The sequence below is a fragment of the Pongo abelii genome, chromosome 21 (assembly GCF_028885655.2).
Source record: "Pongo abelii isolate AG06213 chromosome 21, NHGRI_mPonAbe1-v2.0_pri, whole genome shotgun sequence".
Lineage (NCBI taxonomy): Eukaryota > Metazoa > Chordata > Mammalia > Primates > Hominidae > Pongo > Pongo abelii.
Window position 1 is genome coordinate 58,285,906 of NC_072006.2, and position 15,824 is coordinate 58,301,729.

The 15,824-nt window shown below is 42.5% G+C and overlaps 1 long non-coding RNA gene across 3 annotated transcripts in view; it reads left to right on the forward strand.

Annotated features, from left to right (window-relative positions):
* Nucleotides 1-12,853: 12,853 nt before the first annotated feature.
* LOC112130330 (uncharacterized) overlaps nt 12,854-15,824 on the forward strand; it is a 36,648-nt gene continuing 33,677 nt past the window's right edge. For 2 of the 3 annotated variants that reach the window (XR_008517028.1, XR_008517027.2), the window contains exons 1-2: nt 12,871-13,294; nt 13,982-14,092. This is a non-coding gene — a long non-coding RNA (uncharacterized LOC112130330). Of the gene's footprint in view, nt 13,295-13,981; nt 14,093-15,824 lie in introns of all 3 variants that reach the window. The other variant, XR_002912592.3, reaches the window with a different exon arrangement.

The window sequence follows — 15,824 nt, forward strand, 5'->3', positions numbered from 1 at the left end:
GAAGGCTTGGAGCTGATCTGACTTAAATTTTAAAAGACTCATTCTGGCCACTGTGTGGAGGGCGCACTGGAAGCTCACCTCTTTCTCTGGACCAATTTCTATCTGTTTTTCTCCTTCACATCTAAAATAGGTGCTCCCTGGGGATTTGGCTCCTGATCTTATATATACGTGTATATATATATATATGGGGTATGTGTATACACACACACACACACACACACATTTGAAATGGAGTCTCACTCTGTCACCTAGGCTGGAGTGCAGTGGCATAATCTTGGTTCACTGTAACCTCTGCCTCCCAGGTTCAAGTGATTCTCCTGCCTCAGCCTCCCGAGTAGCTGGGCTTACAGGCATGCACCACCACGCCCGGCTAATTTTTGTATTTTTAGTAGAGATGGGGTTTTGCCATGTTGGCCAGGCTGGTCTTGAACACCTGGGATTGCAGGCGTGAGCCACTGTGCCCGGCCGCTGATCCAATATTTTACAAAGTTTGTGAAGAGGATGACTAATTCGTGGAATCACAGGTTTTAATAAGTTCAGGGGCACTGGGCTCAGCAACTTGCAACTGGTTATTTACTGCAGGGATTCTCAGAACCTTTAATATCCTCACATGTCCTGGGGATCCTCAAGAGAAAGACAACAGCAGGTGTTTTCAAACCATGCTGTTGTCTCAGATTCCTCTAGGGCTTGCTCCCTTTGTCCTTCAGGTTCATGCTCCATGTCACCTCCGCAGAGAAGCTGTCGCTGGCTATCCATCACATCCTGTCCCCTTTCCTTGACTTAGTATTTTGGGGTGTGTGGCATTTATCAACATTAATAAAACTGTAGCTCTTTTTTCCTATTTATTACTATTATTTTTGCTTATGTAACCTCTTGAATTATCTTTGCTCATTAGTTTCTGCTACTTAGAGTCAGTAACCCAGAATCTATTAATACAGCCTTCAGGAGTGTGCACCACGAAGTTATATTCTGTCCTGCTTAGTCTTTAGTGGTCACACGTTTTTGGGTTTTTGTTAGACAAAACAAAACAAAAACCCAAAAACGTGTGACCGCTGAAGGTCAAACGTGTGACCCTGCTCTGTTGCCCAGGCTGGAGTGCAGTGGTGCCATCTCAGCTCCCTGCAACCTCCGCCTCCCAGTCTCAAGCAATCCTCCCATCTCAGCCTCCTGAGTAGCTGGGACTAAACGCACACACCACTACACCCAGCTAATTTTTTTGTATTTTTTTTTTTTTGAAGGAGTTTTTGGTCTTGTTGCCCAGGCTGGAGTGCAATGGCAGGATCTCAGCTCACTGCAACCTCTGCCTCTCGGTTTCAAGCAATTCTCCTGCCTCAGCCTCCCGAGTAGCTGGTATTACAGGCATGCACCAGCAAGCCTGGCTAGTTTTGTTTTGTTTTTTTTTTTTTGAGACGGAGTCTTGCTCTTTCGCCCAGGCCAGACTGCAGTGGCGCTATCTCGGCTCACTACAAGCTCCGCCTCCTGGGTTTACATCATTCTCCTGCCTCAGCCTCCTGAGTAGCTGGGACTGCAGGCGCCTGCCACCGCGCCCTGCTAATTTTTTGTATTTTTAGTAGAGATGGGGTTTCACCGTGTTAGCCAGGATGGTCCCGATTTCCTGACCTCGTGATCTGCCCGCCTCAGCCTCTCAAAGTGCTGGGATTACAGGCGTGAGCCACCGCGCCTGGCCTAGTTTTGTATTTTTAGTAGAGACGGGGTTTCTCCATGTTGGTCAGGCTGGTCTCGAACTCCCAACCTCAGGTTATCCGCCCGCCTCAGCCTTTCAAAGTACCGGGATTACAGGCGTGAGCCACCACACCAGGCCTTTTTTTGTATCTTTAGTAGAGATGGAGTTTTGCCATGTTGCCCAGGCTGGTTACAAACTCCTGAGCTCAAGCAATCTGCCTGCCTTGGTCTCCCAAAGTATGGGAATACAGGCATGAGCCGCCGTGCCCGGCCTTTGTTTTTCCTATTTATTATCTGACTTTCCCTGCTAGACTGTAAGCTCCAGGAGAGCAAGAACTTTGTCAGCCTCGCTCTCTGTGCACCTTCAGTTTCTAGAACAGCCCCTAACATGCAGTAGGTGCTCTCATTAAATCCTTGTTGAATGGACACAGGTATATTGATTTTCTATCGTTATGTAGCAAATCACTGCAGAGTTAGTCACTTAAAACAATACCCATTTACTATCTAACAGTTTGAGACTCTGGGTATAAGTTAGATGGGTCCTTCGCTTTGAGTCTCACTCGGCTGAAATCAACATGTTGGTCAGGGTTGTAATCTCATTTGAGGCCTGGGTTCTCTTCTGAGCTCACTAGTTTTTGACAGAATTCAGTTCCTGGCAGTTGTAGGACTGAGGGACTCAGCTCCTGGAGCTCCTAGTTGGCCGCTATGTTGTTCTCTCCACAGCATGGCAGTTTGTATTGTGTCCCATACAAGGCCATGAGACAACATGTGCTGCTGCTTCCCTAGCTCCTTTTAAGGGATCACCTGATTAAATCAGGCCTACCCAGGATAAACTTCCTCTTGATCAAATCAAAGTCAACTGACTGGGGACCTTAGATACAACATTCTTTTACCTTTGTCATCTCACTTAATCATAGTAGTGATAGCTCATCAATTCAAAGGTCCAGCCAATGTTCCAGGTAAGGGGATTATGGATGCCATGTATACCAGGTCAAGGAGGGGACAATCTTGGGGACCACTTTAGAATTCTGCCTAGCACAATGTGAAGTTTTATATCCCTTAGCATACCTTATAGGATTGGTGGTCCTCTGGGAAATGCTTTGAGAAAGGCGCTTTCTCTTCCCCAATTCATCAACCTCATTTCTTAAACTAGAGAGCATATCTGCAGACAGCTCTGGGGGCTGAGCAGGTAAGAAGAGTTCTGTGGGGATTGTGTAAAAGTGAGACTAAGCCCCAGCAAAGGGGGAGGGTCATTTGGTGTCCTATATTTTGTCCGTGATCCCCCAACTTCCAATATTTCAAGAGAACATGGAAATCTGAATTTGCATATGCATTTTTCTGGTATTTGAATCTTGGAAACAAATTCAAGTTTTAGCAGAATGCGTTGCCTCTTCCCCAAAGAAACATGATTGTAGGCTGTACTGGGGAGGTTGCATTTGAAAATTGTTGCTGAAATGATCACTGTCTTTTGAAGGCTACTGCATCCATATCGTTGACTGGAAACTCTTCTCTGAGGTGTCATTTACATTTCTACTTGCTTGCGTGGTGGAAATGTTTCTTGAGCTTAGAACAGAAAGTCCACTAACAGTTTCATCATATTTTTACTCCCTCCTCATAGTCACACGTCCTTCCTGGTGGGGTTAAGGGTTTTCACATACACCTGTTCAACCAACCTCAGACCTCAGTGATGTTTATGACTTGTTCTGTCTCTGTCACTTTCCTAACATCCAACTATCATGGGGTGAAAAAAATCTCTCTTAGAAAAGCTGCTTGAAGCCCTCTCTCTCCTGGCAGGAGGGCAGGAGGATGTATTTATGGAGAAAGTTTGCTTTTTCCTTGGAAAATCATGCTAATAGAACTTGAATTACAGAATTTAAAGCCTGTCAGGGAGGAAAGTGACAAATTAACCTACTTGGAGGAGAAATGGAAAAACATGTCTTATGAATGATCAGATTCTGTCACTTCCCGCCCAAAATGCTCTAGCATCTTCCTATCAAGTTCAGGCTAAAATCCAGGTCTTACCATCATGGTTACAAGGTCTTTCTGGTTTCTGACAGCCTGTCCAACATTATCCAAGGGCACAGGAGCTCTTTTCAATGTGTCAAATGTGCATTCACCTTAGGGCTTGTGCAGTACCTCTTCCTTTTGTCTGGAATGCTTTTCTTCCTCATATTTGCATGATTCACTCCCCATTCTATGAAACTCTGTGGTCAAATGTCATCTTAAAAGAGCCTTTCCCTGATCAACCCAACTAAATTCACATGCCCTTTTCTCTGTATTACTCCACTTTTTCATTTACTAATAGCATATTCCACTTTTTGACATCTTATCACTAGTTGTTTGTTTATTGCCTGTTTCCTGTACCAAAACATAAGCTCCCTGAAGGGAAGAACTTTGTTTTGTTCACTTCTTTATTCTAAGAAATTAGAACAGTGCCTTATCCACAGCATAGATTCTCAGTAAATATTTATTGAATGAATGAATGAATGCAAGGATGGATGAACAAATGAATGGTAGGTCTGTTAATCTAACAATAAGTGGTGTTGCATCTCTGCAAAGAGATGTTTTGTTGTATGTTTATTTTCCTTTCATAACTGTCTTCTCTTTATTATCTCCTTGTTTGTAATTTTTCTAGGTTTGATTGCTTTTATTTTTCCAATTTTCTAAAGTGTGTGCTTAGGTCATTGATTTTCTTTCTCACTTGTTAGCTAATATGTGTATTTAAAGATAAACATTTCCCTATAAGCACAGCTTTAGCTGAATCCTACATTTTGATATGTCAAATAAATATTTTCTAATTTCTACTGTGATTTCTCTTAAATCATGAGCTATTTGGATTACTTTGCCTCATTTTCAATTATTTAGACATTTTCTTATCCTTAGTTATTGGTTTCTAGCTAATTCCACTGTAGTCAGAGAACATATTGTGTGTTTTTAGCATTTGAAGTTTGTTGAGACCTACTCCATAGTCCAGCACGTGACAACTTTTGTTAAATGTTCCATGTGCACTTAGAAAAAGAAGAGGCATTGTGCAGTTATTGGTTGGTTTGTTCTACAAATGTCAGTTAGGCTGAGTGTGTAAATAGTGCTGGTCAAAATTTCTCCATTCTTACTGACTTATTATCTTTCTGTTTATCAGTTGCTGATAGAAATAGGTTAAAGCCTACCTCTATAATTGTGGATTTATTTCATCTTTTAGATCTGGCAGTTTCTGCTTTATGTGTATTGAAGCTATTCTAGTAGGTACTGTAGATTTAGAATTGCTTTTTCTGGTAGGATTGACGCTTTTTGTTATTATAAGATAGTTCTCTTTATCTTTTATATTGTTTCTTTTCTTAAAGTGTATTTCATCTGATATTAGAATAGCTACACTAGCTTTCTTTTGATTAGTATGTTCATGAAATATCTATCTTTATTTTCATCTTTTCTGTGTGCTTATATTAGGTCTTATCTCTTGTAAGAAGATTATATTTGGGTTTTTTTTATTTAGCATAAAATCTGTCTTTTAATTGGAATATTTAGTCTATTTACACTTAAAGTAATTATTAGTATAGTACTATCACAATATTAATATATTACTATTTTAATTAGTTTCAACTTTTACAAGTTCCCCCTTTTCTCCTTTCTGACTTTTTAAATTAATGAGGTCTTTTTTCAATCATTGTGCTTCTCCTATTAGCTTGTTTTTTTCTGTATTTTTTATTACCTTACAGATTACAATGATAATTCCTGACTTATCAGAATCTAATAAAATTAGTACATTTGCTAGCTCTCAGGCAATAAAAGAATTTGGAACATGTTTAGTACCGTTTTTTTCTTGACTACCTTTTGTGTTATTGCTACCATGTATTTTGACTCTACATATATTTTATTTTATTTTATATATTTTTTTTTTGAGATGGAGTCTTGCTTGGTCGCCCACGCTGGAGTGCAGTGGCATAATCTTGGCTCGCTGCAACCTCTGCCTGCAGGGTTCGAGCGATTCTCCTGCCTCAGCCTCCCGAGCAGCTGGGATTACAGGCATGCACCACCACACCTGGCTAATTTTTGTATTTTTAGTAGAAATGGGGTTTCACCATGTTGGCCAGGCTGGTCTCAAACTCCTGACCTGAAGTGATCCACCCACTTTGGCCTCCCAAAGTGCTGGAATTACAGGTGTGAGCCACCACACTTGGCCTTTTTAAATCCCAGAAGACATTATTATGATCTTTTAATATAGTTGGTATTCGTTTAGATTTACCGACACATTTATCCTTCTGTTGCTTTTAATTCTTTCCTGTTTTTCATCTTCCATCTGAGATCATTTTATTTTTTTCTTAAAGGGTATCTTTTAGTATTTCTTTTAGTAAGGACCTGCTGGTAATATAGAATTTAGTTTTTGTTTATCTGAAAACATAGTTATCTTCAATTTTGATAGCTATTTCTTACTGGGTGTAGAACCGTAGGTTGGCAGGGTTTTTTTTCAACCCCTTTTGTTTTTCTTTCTTCTTTTCTTTCTTTTTCTTTTCCATCTTATCTTATCTTTTTTTTTTTTTTAAGGAGTTTGTCCTTGGACTTTGATTAGTTCTGCTGAAAAGTCAACTGTCAGTCTTATTTTTGCTTTCAATTGAAGTGGAGCACTGCATCTCTCTTTTAGGATGCCTTCAAGGTATTTGTCTAGCTTTTATATTTGTACTCAGTAGGTAAGATGGTCTGCAACTATGTAGCCATTTTTCCCAAGAGAAATTTCACATATTAAATGGCTTTGGTTTTCCACAGATGATGTTAGAGACAGCAAGTGGAGGTAGAGGGAATGAAGGGAGATCAAATCAAGAGAGGTTAAGATAGAGGAAGTAGCTTTACCTGAGGAGCAGACCCTAGACAATTGGCAGAACGCTGGGCCAAAGGAAAGATATAGGGGGCAGGATGGCATTTTCTGAAGATAAATGACCCCAGAAATTCAGACACTGTGATATCCAGTATTCATTTTATATCTCTCTTTATTGTGTTGTATTTCCCTTAAGTAAGTGAGGTCCAGAGAGGATAATCAGCTTGTCCAACATCAAACAGCCGGTCAGAGTGACAGGCTGACATTCAAACTCATGCCAGTAGACTCTAGATCCCACACCTTTAGCCGCTGAACTATATTAAAGATCAGAGGCTTTTAAACTTTTATTATTACAAATCATAATAAGAAATACAATTTGAGTGTATGCACATACATTAGTAATCAAAGCAAACCTTCCACTAATGGATGTTAACCATATTACCCGTGATGCACCATGAGCTTTCTATTGTATTCTATTTTATTCCATTCTGTTCCATTCCATTTCATTTGCTGGATCAACATAAGTGGGTTGGGCCCTGGCTTCAAATAAAAACCACTGCTAAAGACAGGAACTTACCTTAAAGGTTAAAAAGAGAACATAACTCCGATTAGCCAAGAAAAACTCAGAAAGTAAGAAGGAAGGGCAAAAAAAAAAAAAAAAAGTCACTTCTTTCTGTCTTTCAGGAATTTTAATAATAAAACAGCTTTGGATCACCTATTTTAGATTCTTCTAGTAGACAGCCCCCAGTAGATTGCTTAACTTTTCAAATGGCATTGAAAAAGTGAGGAAGTTATTTCACCTCTTTGGGAGGCTGTCTCAGTCCTCTCTATCCATTGGAGGGGAGGGCAGGGCAGCCACTCAATAAATGTCTGTTGCATGAGCCAAGTAAAGGATCAGACCGGGGTGTCTCAGAGCCTTCCCTGCTCTTCTATTCTCTGTTAAGCCACTGAATGAAGAAGGCTGCCACATTTTCCTCTGGGTCAATATCAACAGCAAAACAATATCCCAGAACGGTCATTTCTGGGACAATAAATAGTTTTCCAGAGCTGCTATCTTAGGCCTCTCTGCCGCTAAGGGATTAAAGAGAAATGCACACCCCTCCAGAATTTCCTGTCCTGTCTTGCGGTTGACTTAAAACATTTTCAACTCCCGCCTCCCCCTTTCTCACCATCTCTCTTCATGGTTAAAGAGGTTATAAATTTGCAAAGGAAATGATTAAGCAAATCCAGAAAACTTGGCCATGGGACCTGATTTTTCAAGGCCTTAGTTTTTGAAAGCTGAAGAAATCTGTCCACTGAAGGATTTGCACATGAGTTTTTTAGTCTTAGGGCTGGGGCATAATTTCCTGTTTTTGTATTTTCAAAACTGTTAAGCTACTTGTGAACAACTGGCCAGCAAAGATAGGGAGGGGGCAGGGGATGCGGAGAGAGGGTTGTGAGCCCAGAGAGGAGGAGAAAGGCTGTTTCTTCTCAGTTCTCACAGAACCTCTATGAAAATAGAAAGATTTATTTATTTATTTTTTTAAAGACAGTGAAGTAGAGACAAGGGGTAGATTCTAGACTTGAATTTGGAGGTGTGAGTGGTAAACAGGAGAAGAAACATGTTTTAGCAGGAACTTGAATAAGCTGATTGAAACTCAAAGAACAGTCTGTTTCCATAAGCACGAACATTTCTTAGACACTCATTTTGTGCTTTGCATGGAATACATCATTAAATCCCCACAGCAACTCAGTGAGGTGGATTCTGCTAGTGTCTCCGCTTTATGGATGTGAAAGTGAAGCTGGAGGAAGTTAAGGAACTTGCTGAAAGCCACGTGGCTAGCAAGTAGTACCACTTGGATTGCAACCAAGGCCGTTTGGACCCAGAGCCTGTGTTCATAGCTACTGCTCTCTTCTGAAGACAAAGGAGGAGACAAGGATGTCAGCATGACCATAGCATACAGGTTCATTTATTTAGAGCCAGGGAAGGGGGTGGGACCCTAATCGAGGTTGCCCCTTCCCTTCCCTCCCCTCCCCTCCCCTTCCCTTCCCTTTTTTCTCCTCTTAAAGCCACCAACTGTGCTAGGTATTTGTCTGCTTACTCTCAGATCATTTTTCCAAGCTTCTCTTTAAACTGCATTTCCCAGGTTCCATTACCAACTGGCTTCTGGTTAGGTTCAGCCAGTGGGTGGCACTGACATGTATTTTTCCTGCCTGCTCCCTCCAGTCAACAAAAAGGTACTGCTTGCAGAAGCCTCCATCGGGTTCCAGCTACCCTCAAGCAGCCTCACCCCCATCCACATGGGGTTCTACTTCCCACAGGGTGCCCGGGTTCCCTGGCTCCAGTAGCATCACCTCTTCCCTTTGGCTGTGTGTCTGTAGTGGCGGTTCTGTTTGTAGCCTATTTCTATTTCTTCCTTTCTTTTTTTTTTTAAATTATACTTTAAGTTTTAGGGTACATGTGCACAACGTGCAGGTTAGTTACATATGTATACATGTGCCATGTTCTATTTCTAATCTCTGGGTGGGCCTCACGGCCCCATGGTTGTCTTTTCAACTCTTCCAGCACCTTTGAAACTAGTGCCCATATTAATGTCCTTCTATTCAGCTCCTTGTCATGGGATAGATGTTCCCGAGAAAACCCTAAGACACAGATCACAGATTTTTTTTCTTTCTTTTAGAACAAAGTCTCGCTCTTGTCCCCCAGGCTGGAGTGCGATGGCGTGATCTCGGTTCATTGCAACCTCCGCCTCCCGGGTTCAAGAGATTCTCCTGCCTCAGCCCCCCGAGTAGCTGGGATTACAGGCACCTGCCACCACACCTTGCTAATTTTTGTATTTTTAGTAGAGACGGGGTTTTACCATGTTGGCCAGACTGGTCTAGAACTCCTGACCTCAGGTGATCCACCCGCCTTGGCCTCCCAAAGTGCAGGGATTACAGGCGTGAGCCACCGCACCCGGCCGACACAGAGGTTTTTAACCTAAGACACAGACCCTGAGACAAAAACTTGGGTGCAAGTAGTTTATTTGGGAAGTGATCCCAGGAAGCACAAATGGTGGGGTGGGGGGGCGTGTTCATGAGTATGTTACTGCTGTGGGTGACGGGTGGCTCGGTCTTGCTGAGGACCCTTGAGAGAACGCAAAGATGACCCTTCAACATTGTCTCACTGAGAGATGGGGCAGCTGAGATATTTACCTGCCCTCTCTCATCTTTGACTGATTGAGAATTGTCCTTCGGGGCATAAAATTTCAGGTATTTTCAAAATGCCATGCAGGTGGGCTAAACAAGCTCCTACAGCCCCCGGAGAAAGCCACCGAGAGAAAAAGCAAAGAACGAGGAGTTTTGGGGTGGGAAGCTGTCAGTGCTGCAGGTAAACTCGGGTAGGCTGAAGACGATGGGGCAGGGCAGCCACAGCACCTACTGCCATGGCGACTTGGCCACCGTTATAAGTAGATGCAACTGTACAACCAAGGATAGCCAAGGGTGGACCCGAACCCCCTCTCCAGAAATTCTGCCTTACTTTAGAATGGGGTGAACAGCAGGGAAAATGAACAATTTTCTTTGCTTTTTCTCCTCCCTCCTTTCCTTTTTCTAGATAAGCCAGCCAGCCAACTGCTTATGAGGATGAGGAGAAACTGGGGCAAAGTTTAAGGATGTCCCAAAGTCTGGGTGGCCTTCAGTCCGTGAAAGAGAACACGTCTGTTCTATCTCAGGCTGAGGTCATCTGCATCCTCATCAATAAGCTAACTGAGCACTCATTACCTGCCAGACATGATGCCTACATGCTCTAAATGCACGGTCTCGTTTATTCTCAGCAACTTTCGGAGATAAGTGCTGTTATCATTCCCATTCCACAGAGGAACAAACTAAGGCTCTGAGAAGAAGTAATTTGCTCAAGACCGCACGGCCTGGGATCATGGGTGTGAATCATCTGGGTGAATGATGAGGCCAAATCCCAAGTCCATGTTTATGACACTTAGAAATAACCATTTAAGTGTCCTTTGAAGGGTCAAAACCATTTAGAGGTTTTATCTCTTTCTTACAATCTTCAAAGAAGTTTAATACCTTATAATAAATATCTCACAGATAACTCAGGTCACTCAGTGAATATTAGTTGAATTGCTTTTGTATTAGATACTACCTGCAGCCAAAATATAAATCTGACTATGTCACCCTCCAGCTCAGATATCTTCCATGGCTCCCCATTGCCCTCAAGAGACGATTTAAACTCGTTACTACGGACTCTTTACTCCAAGTCCTTGAGATCCATCTGTGCCACCTCCCCAGCTTCCATCCTGTTATCCGTTCTCCCCACAGTCTCACTTCAGCCATGCTAAGCTACCTGCCATTCTCTCTGTGGACCCTGGGCTCTTGCACTTGCTGTTCTTCTGGGAGCCCTTTTGTCCAACGCTTATTCATTCTGTGTGAGTTAACTCAACTGTCACCTCCCAAAAGTGGCCAACCTCCACCCACTGTGGTCTTGCACCAGTGCCTTCCCCTGAGTCCCGTGACATCCTGCATTTGCTTCTCTTACATTGTATTATTATTATCTTTTTGCCTGCCTGTCTCTCCCACAGACATGAAAGCAAGCCTTTATGTACTTAGGTTGGATTTCAATCTTGGCTCTGCCATGTGTGTTCTTGGGCAAAGTTGTTTTTTTCTCTGTGAGCCTTAGTTTCCTCAGCTGTCAAATAAGCAGTGAACAAGGTTAAGTCATGTGACACACAATACCTGGCATATAGTGAGGTTCAATGTTAGCTTTTTTTATCTAAGCATCTTCAGGGCCAGTCTTTGGACCAAACATGCTGTTGATGCTCAGTGAAGTGGTAGCTCTACCTGGACCAGTGGTTTTCAAATTTTCTCCTTCATTGGAACCACCTGAGAGGCTGCTAAAACACAGGTTACTGGGTCCCATCCCAAGAGTTTTTGATTCTGCGGGTACGGAGTGGGGCTTGAGAGTTTGCATTCCTAATATGTTCTCAGGTGGTGCTGAGGCTGCTGGTCCTGGGACTGTACTTTTAGAACCACTGGGCTGGTTACCTGGGAAGGGTAGATGTCTGGTTAGGGTGATCAGACATTCAGAGCTAAAACAAATTCACACTAGAGGACAAGGCAATCCACAATGGGTGTGGCCACAGGATATTTGTTTATCAATTTATCCATTCAACCAATATTTGTTGAGTATCTACCATGTCCAGGCATTGTGCTAGACACTGACAATAGAACAATGAATGAGCAAGACAAGAAGGTCCAGATCTTGATAAGTTCACATTCTAGTGGCCCTGCTTTGGAAGGTGGGGACCGTCATTACACAAATCGCATGGGTGTGAATTGAAGGGACACAGTTAGTTTGAGGAATGGTTAGCCTTAAAGCCACTGATACCAAAAATGGCTTTACTGTCTACTGTATCATCGTATTGCCTTCTCAACATGATTTCACCAAAATGATTCATTGAAACTGATTATGGTATTCCCACAATCCCCTTGCCTGGAACTGCAGCCATCATTCAGCACAGTTTTAGGATGAAGTCAAGCCATGGAACATGAATGGAGTGTCAGAGAACCAGAGCCAGGCTATGAGACTTAACACTAGTTATATGAAACGATACATTTCCTCATTATCATTGTTAGCTGGAACAGAGTCTCAGAGAATCAAAGCCAAAGATGTTATACAACACCTACTATATGAAATGATAAATACCCTTATTGTTACGATTATTCGCCAATTCAAGTAGGGGTTTTCTGTTACTTGGTGCTAAAAGTTTCCCATGATAGAATAGCTTGCCTTTCCTAAGTGCTTACAATGTGCCAGCCACTGCACTAAATGTTTGGTATGCACCATCTCACTGCATGCTGGCAGCAACTCCACGAGTAGGCTCTATTATTAGCCCATTGTTGAGGGAGGACACTCAGAGTTTAAGTCACTTGCTCTTTAGTTGGGAGTGGAGAAGATGAGAGGTAAGGCTGCTTTGTGGAGCAGGATGGGCCAGTAAGGGTTATTTAAATGCATCGCAATGACACCAGCTTAAACGTTTTGCAATCACACAGTCTTCCTTGAGCTTCTTCCGAGATAGAGCAGATAAGGATGGACACACAAACCAACCAACCTTATCTTCGTTTGGAGGACTGAGAATCACAGAAGGCAACTGACTTGTCCAGTTCAGCTTTCTCGTTCTAGTTCTCCTAATTAAACTTGACTGCTTTCTAGAAGATAATCAACAAATACACTCTCAGGCTCCTTTGGCCCAGTTTCCCGGTTAGGCAATCAGGGAAAAAGGTCTAGGCATTGTAGAACCCCAGGTCCTGCAGCTCCCCCACGTGGCTGCATTTTGACAAAAGCATGCTTCTGAGAGAGTATATCACGTAAGGAACCAGCCCTTCCACAGCTGTCATTAGCAGAAGTGCAGCTGGGGGCCATTTTGTCAAGAAGTGCTTATTTGGAAAAACAAAACAAAACAAAAAACGAAAAAGAAAATCTATACAGGTGCATGCCAGTTCCCCGGTAATGAAATGTAACAAAGGAAGCACTTAAGTTCAGTGAGGGAAATACAGCTTTAAATTACAGATTGTACCCAGAGCACTTTATAAACGGTAATGTGTGATAATGTATTATCCTTACTTCTGTGAAATTGTGGACTGCAACTTCTGCCGGGGCCAGTTAAAGGGCCAGGAGATGGAGAGGGTTGTGTGAATGCCGTTCAAGAAAAGGGCAACAGAGGCTAAGGGGTTAAACTCCCCAGAAAACCAATTTATGCAAAGGGCTGGATCCTGACCGGCATTCTGCACTAAAGATCTGAATTACAAATTTAGAGAATTTGCTGCTCGGTAAGTAATTTCTTTTCTTCCTAATGGAGACTATAATTTCCAGTGGGCCAGTGCCACTTAATTTGCACTGATAGAGTGAACAAAATCTTGACCACGGAGAAGCCTAATTCTACTCACCGTGCAAAATTGCCCTTTAAAAAGGCTTAAAGAGGGACATTCAAAGGATGGTTAAAACCAACCCCTATAATCTTACATTGCTGCAAAGCACATTCCCTAGTTTCCCCTGTGTTTGTATCTTGGGTTAGTTAATAATTGGAATTATTTCTTTTTCCTTCCCTGTAAGGTAGGTAGTGTAGCTGATTTTATTTTTTTAAGGTATAAGATCCACTTGGGATTATCTGACACAAGAAATAACATTGTCAGATTCAGATTGGAGAAATCTGCATCCTTCCAGGCACTCTGAGAAGGGGAAGGACACAGATTCTTGGTTTCTTGAAATCTAATTCTTTAAGACACTTAGAATCTAATTTAATGAGGCCCCAGTGCTTCTGGACTGTTTGCAAACAAACAAGAACAATCTAGTGTGTGTGAAGTGGGAGGAGGGAGGGGAGAGAATGTGTGTTTAGACCCCTGATAATTTGTCTAAAAAGCAAGCGGATACATACAACAAAGACACAGGAATTTCACTTTCTTTCTCTTTTCCTTCCCATTTTGGTTTCTATTTTGTTATGTGCCTCCTTCTCCAAGACAACGAACGCAGGAAGGACCTCACTGGCTGCTGGGAATAACTGCCCTTTTGAATGAATTATTTTATGGTTACCAGTCAAAAAGTCACCGTCAGCTGGAACTGGAAGGGAGGTGAGTGTGTGTGTGTGTGTGTGTGTGTGCGCGTGTGCGTGCGCGCGCGCTTGCGCGCAGTGGCAGCCATTTCAGCTCAATAGCTCCATTCCTGGAAAGGCCACTTCTTCTTGACATGGGAGAAGACACACTTCCCTGTGTACCTAAAAATAAATAATAAGTAAATAAATAATAATAATAATAATAAGAAAGTCATTTTTGCTCCCTCCCCCAGGTCTTAATTCTTCTTTCTCTTTTAATCATGTTTTTCTGTGTGCCACCTTTGCTTTGCTTATTTCCCCCACTGCTTGTTCTGTCTGAGTGGCATTTCTGGGAATCTGTGTCCTAAAGGCTTTCTTGGGTTTACTGGTGAGTTTCAGCTCTTTTTCACTCTAGTTCCGCATAAGGGGTGGACATTAGTATTTATTGTAAATGCATTGGAAATGGGATCTCAATTCAACACAACAACAATAACACACACACACAAACACAAAAATGGAGTATTAACTTGTTTCTTAAGGTATAACTGAATTTAGAGTTCTCCCAATAAGTCATGTGCTTTACGTCTCTCTGCCCTTTCTTGCTTTAAAAAAAAAAGCAATTTCATTAAAAGACTATTCTCTTTTTTGGCCCAGGAGCATAGGAGACCAGTTATAAAAACTGTTGGCATGCTTTGCAGAGAGATTCTCAGCAAAGAGCCTTTTTTTGTTTTATTTTGTTTTGTTTTGTTTGAGTGGGGGGCTTGGGAGGGCTCCATCTGCCTTAGTAACTGGCTAAGTAACTGGCCTGGGCTACTCAGTCTGTTTCTCTTCCTCCTGCCTAGGGGCATTTCTTATCTGGGCAAAAAGCCCCTGTACCCAGCGAGGTGAAACTTGCAAATGATACCGTCACCTTCCTCAATGGACTGCAGCTCAGGAGCTCACCAAAGGTTGCAGCAGGCAACCTCCACGGTGTTTGGAGACAAAGGAATAGCAGCTGCCTGGTTTCCTTGAATCACCCCATGCTCTGACGATGGCAGTGATGGGCCTCCCACCAATGGCTTCCCCAAGTGCTGTTTTCCTGCTTCATGCCAAGTTAAGCATTCTGATACTAAGCGGCATGAGATAGTGCTCAACTGGGTGAGGCACAGGTGTGAGTAATCTCGAGGTATGGTCAGGAGGGTTGAAAAAGCTAACCCAGCTGCAAGGAAAAGACCTCTGGTCTTTATTGGAAACACGAATTTGACCCGTCCAAGCTGGGAGCTAATAGGCCCCAGCAGCACAGGATCCTCTCTTCGCTTACGCTTGGGTTTTGAGTGATACCATATTTTTCTGAACACATTTTCCAAATGCCTATTTGCCAAAGCCGTGGTGTAATTTGCCTAAGCAGCAAACTTGTCCTTATAGTCAAGGTCCATCCACATCAGGAGAGTATATTCAATGTTTATCTCCGACCAATGTGTGATGAATTGCATATGAGATAGATTTGTGTGAGCCAATGTGTGTGTGTGGATCTGTGTTAGTTACATGTGTTTATTTGCATGTATGTAAACATGACTGTGTGAGTGCATGGATCTATTCCTGCATGATATATATTTATATATATGAATATGTGCATATATATGCAAATATGGGTATAAATATGTATCTGAACATATATGTGTGTATCTGTAGTGGACACTGCCAATGCACTTGTCCTCCAGTTACTTAGGCATCCCAGCTTCTCAGCTCAATGGGGGCCGCTTGCCCATCCCCCCACCTCCCAGGGCAGCCCA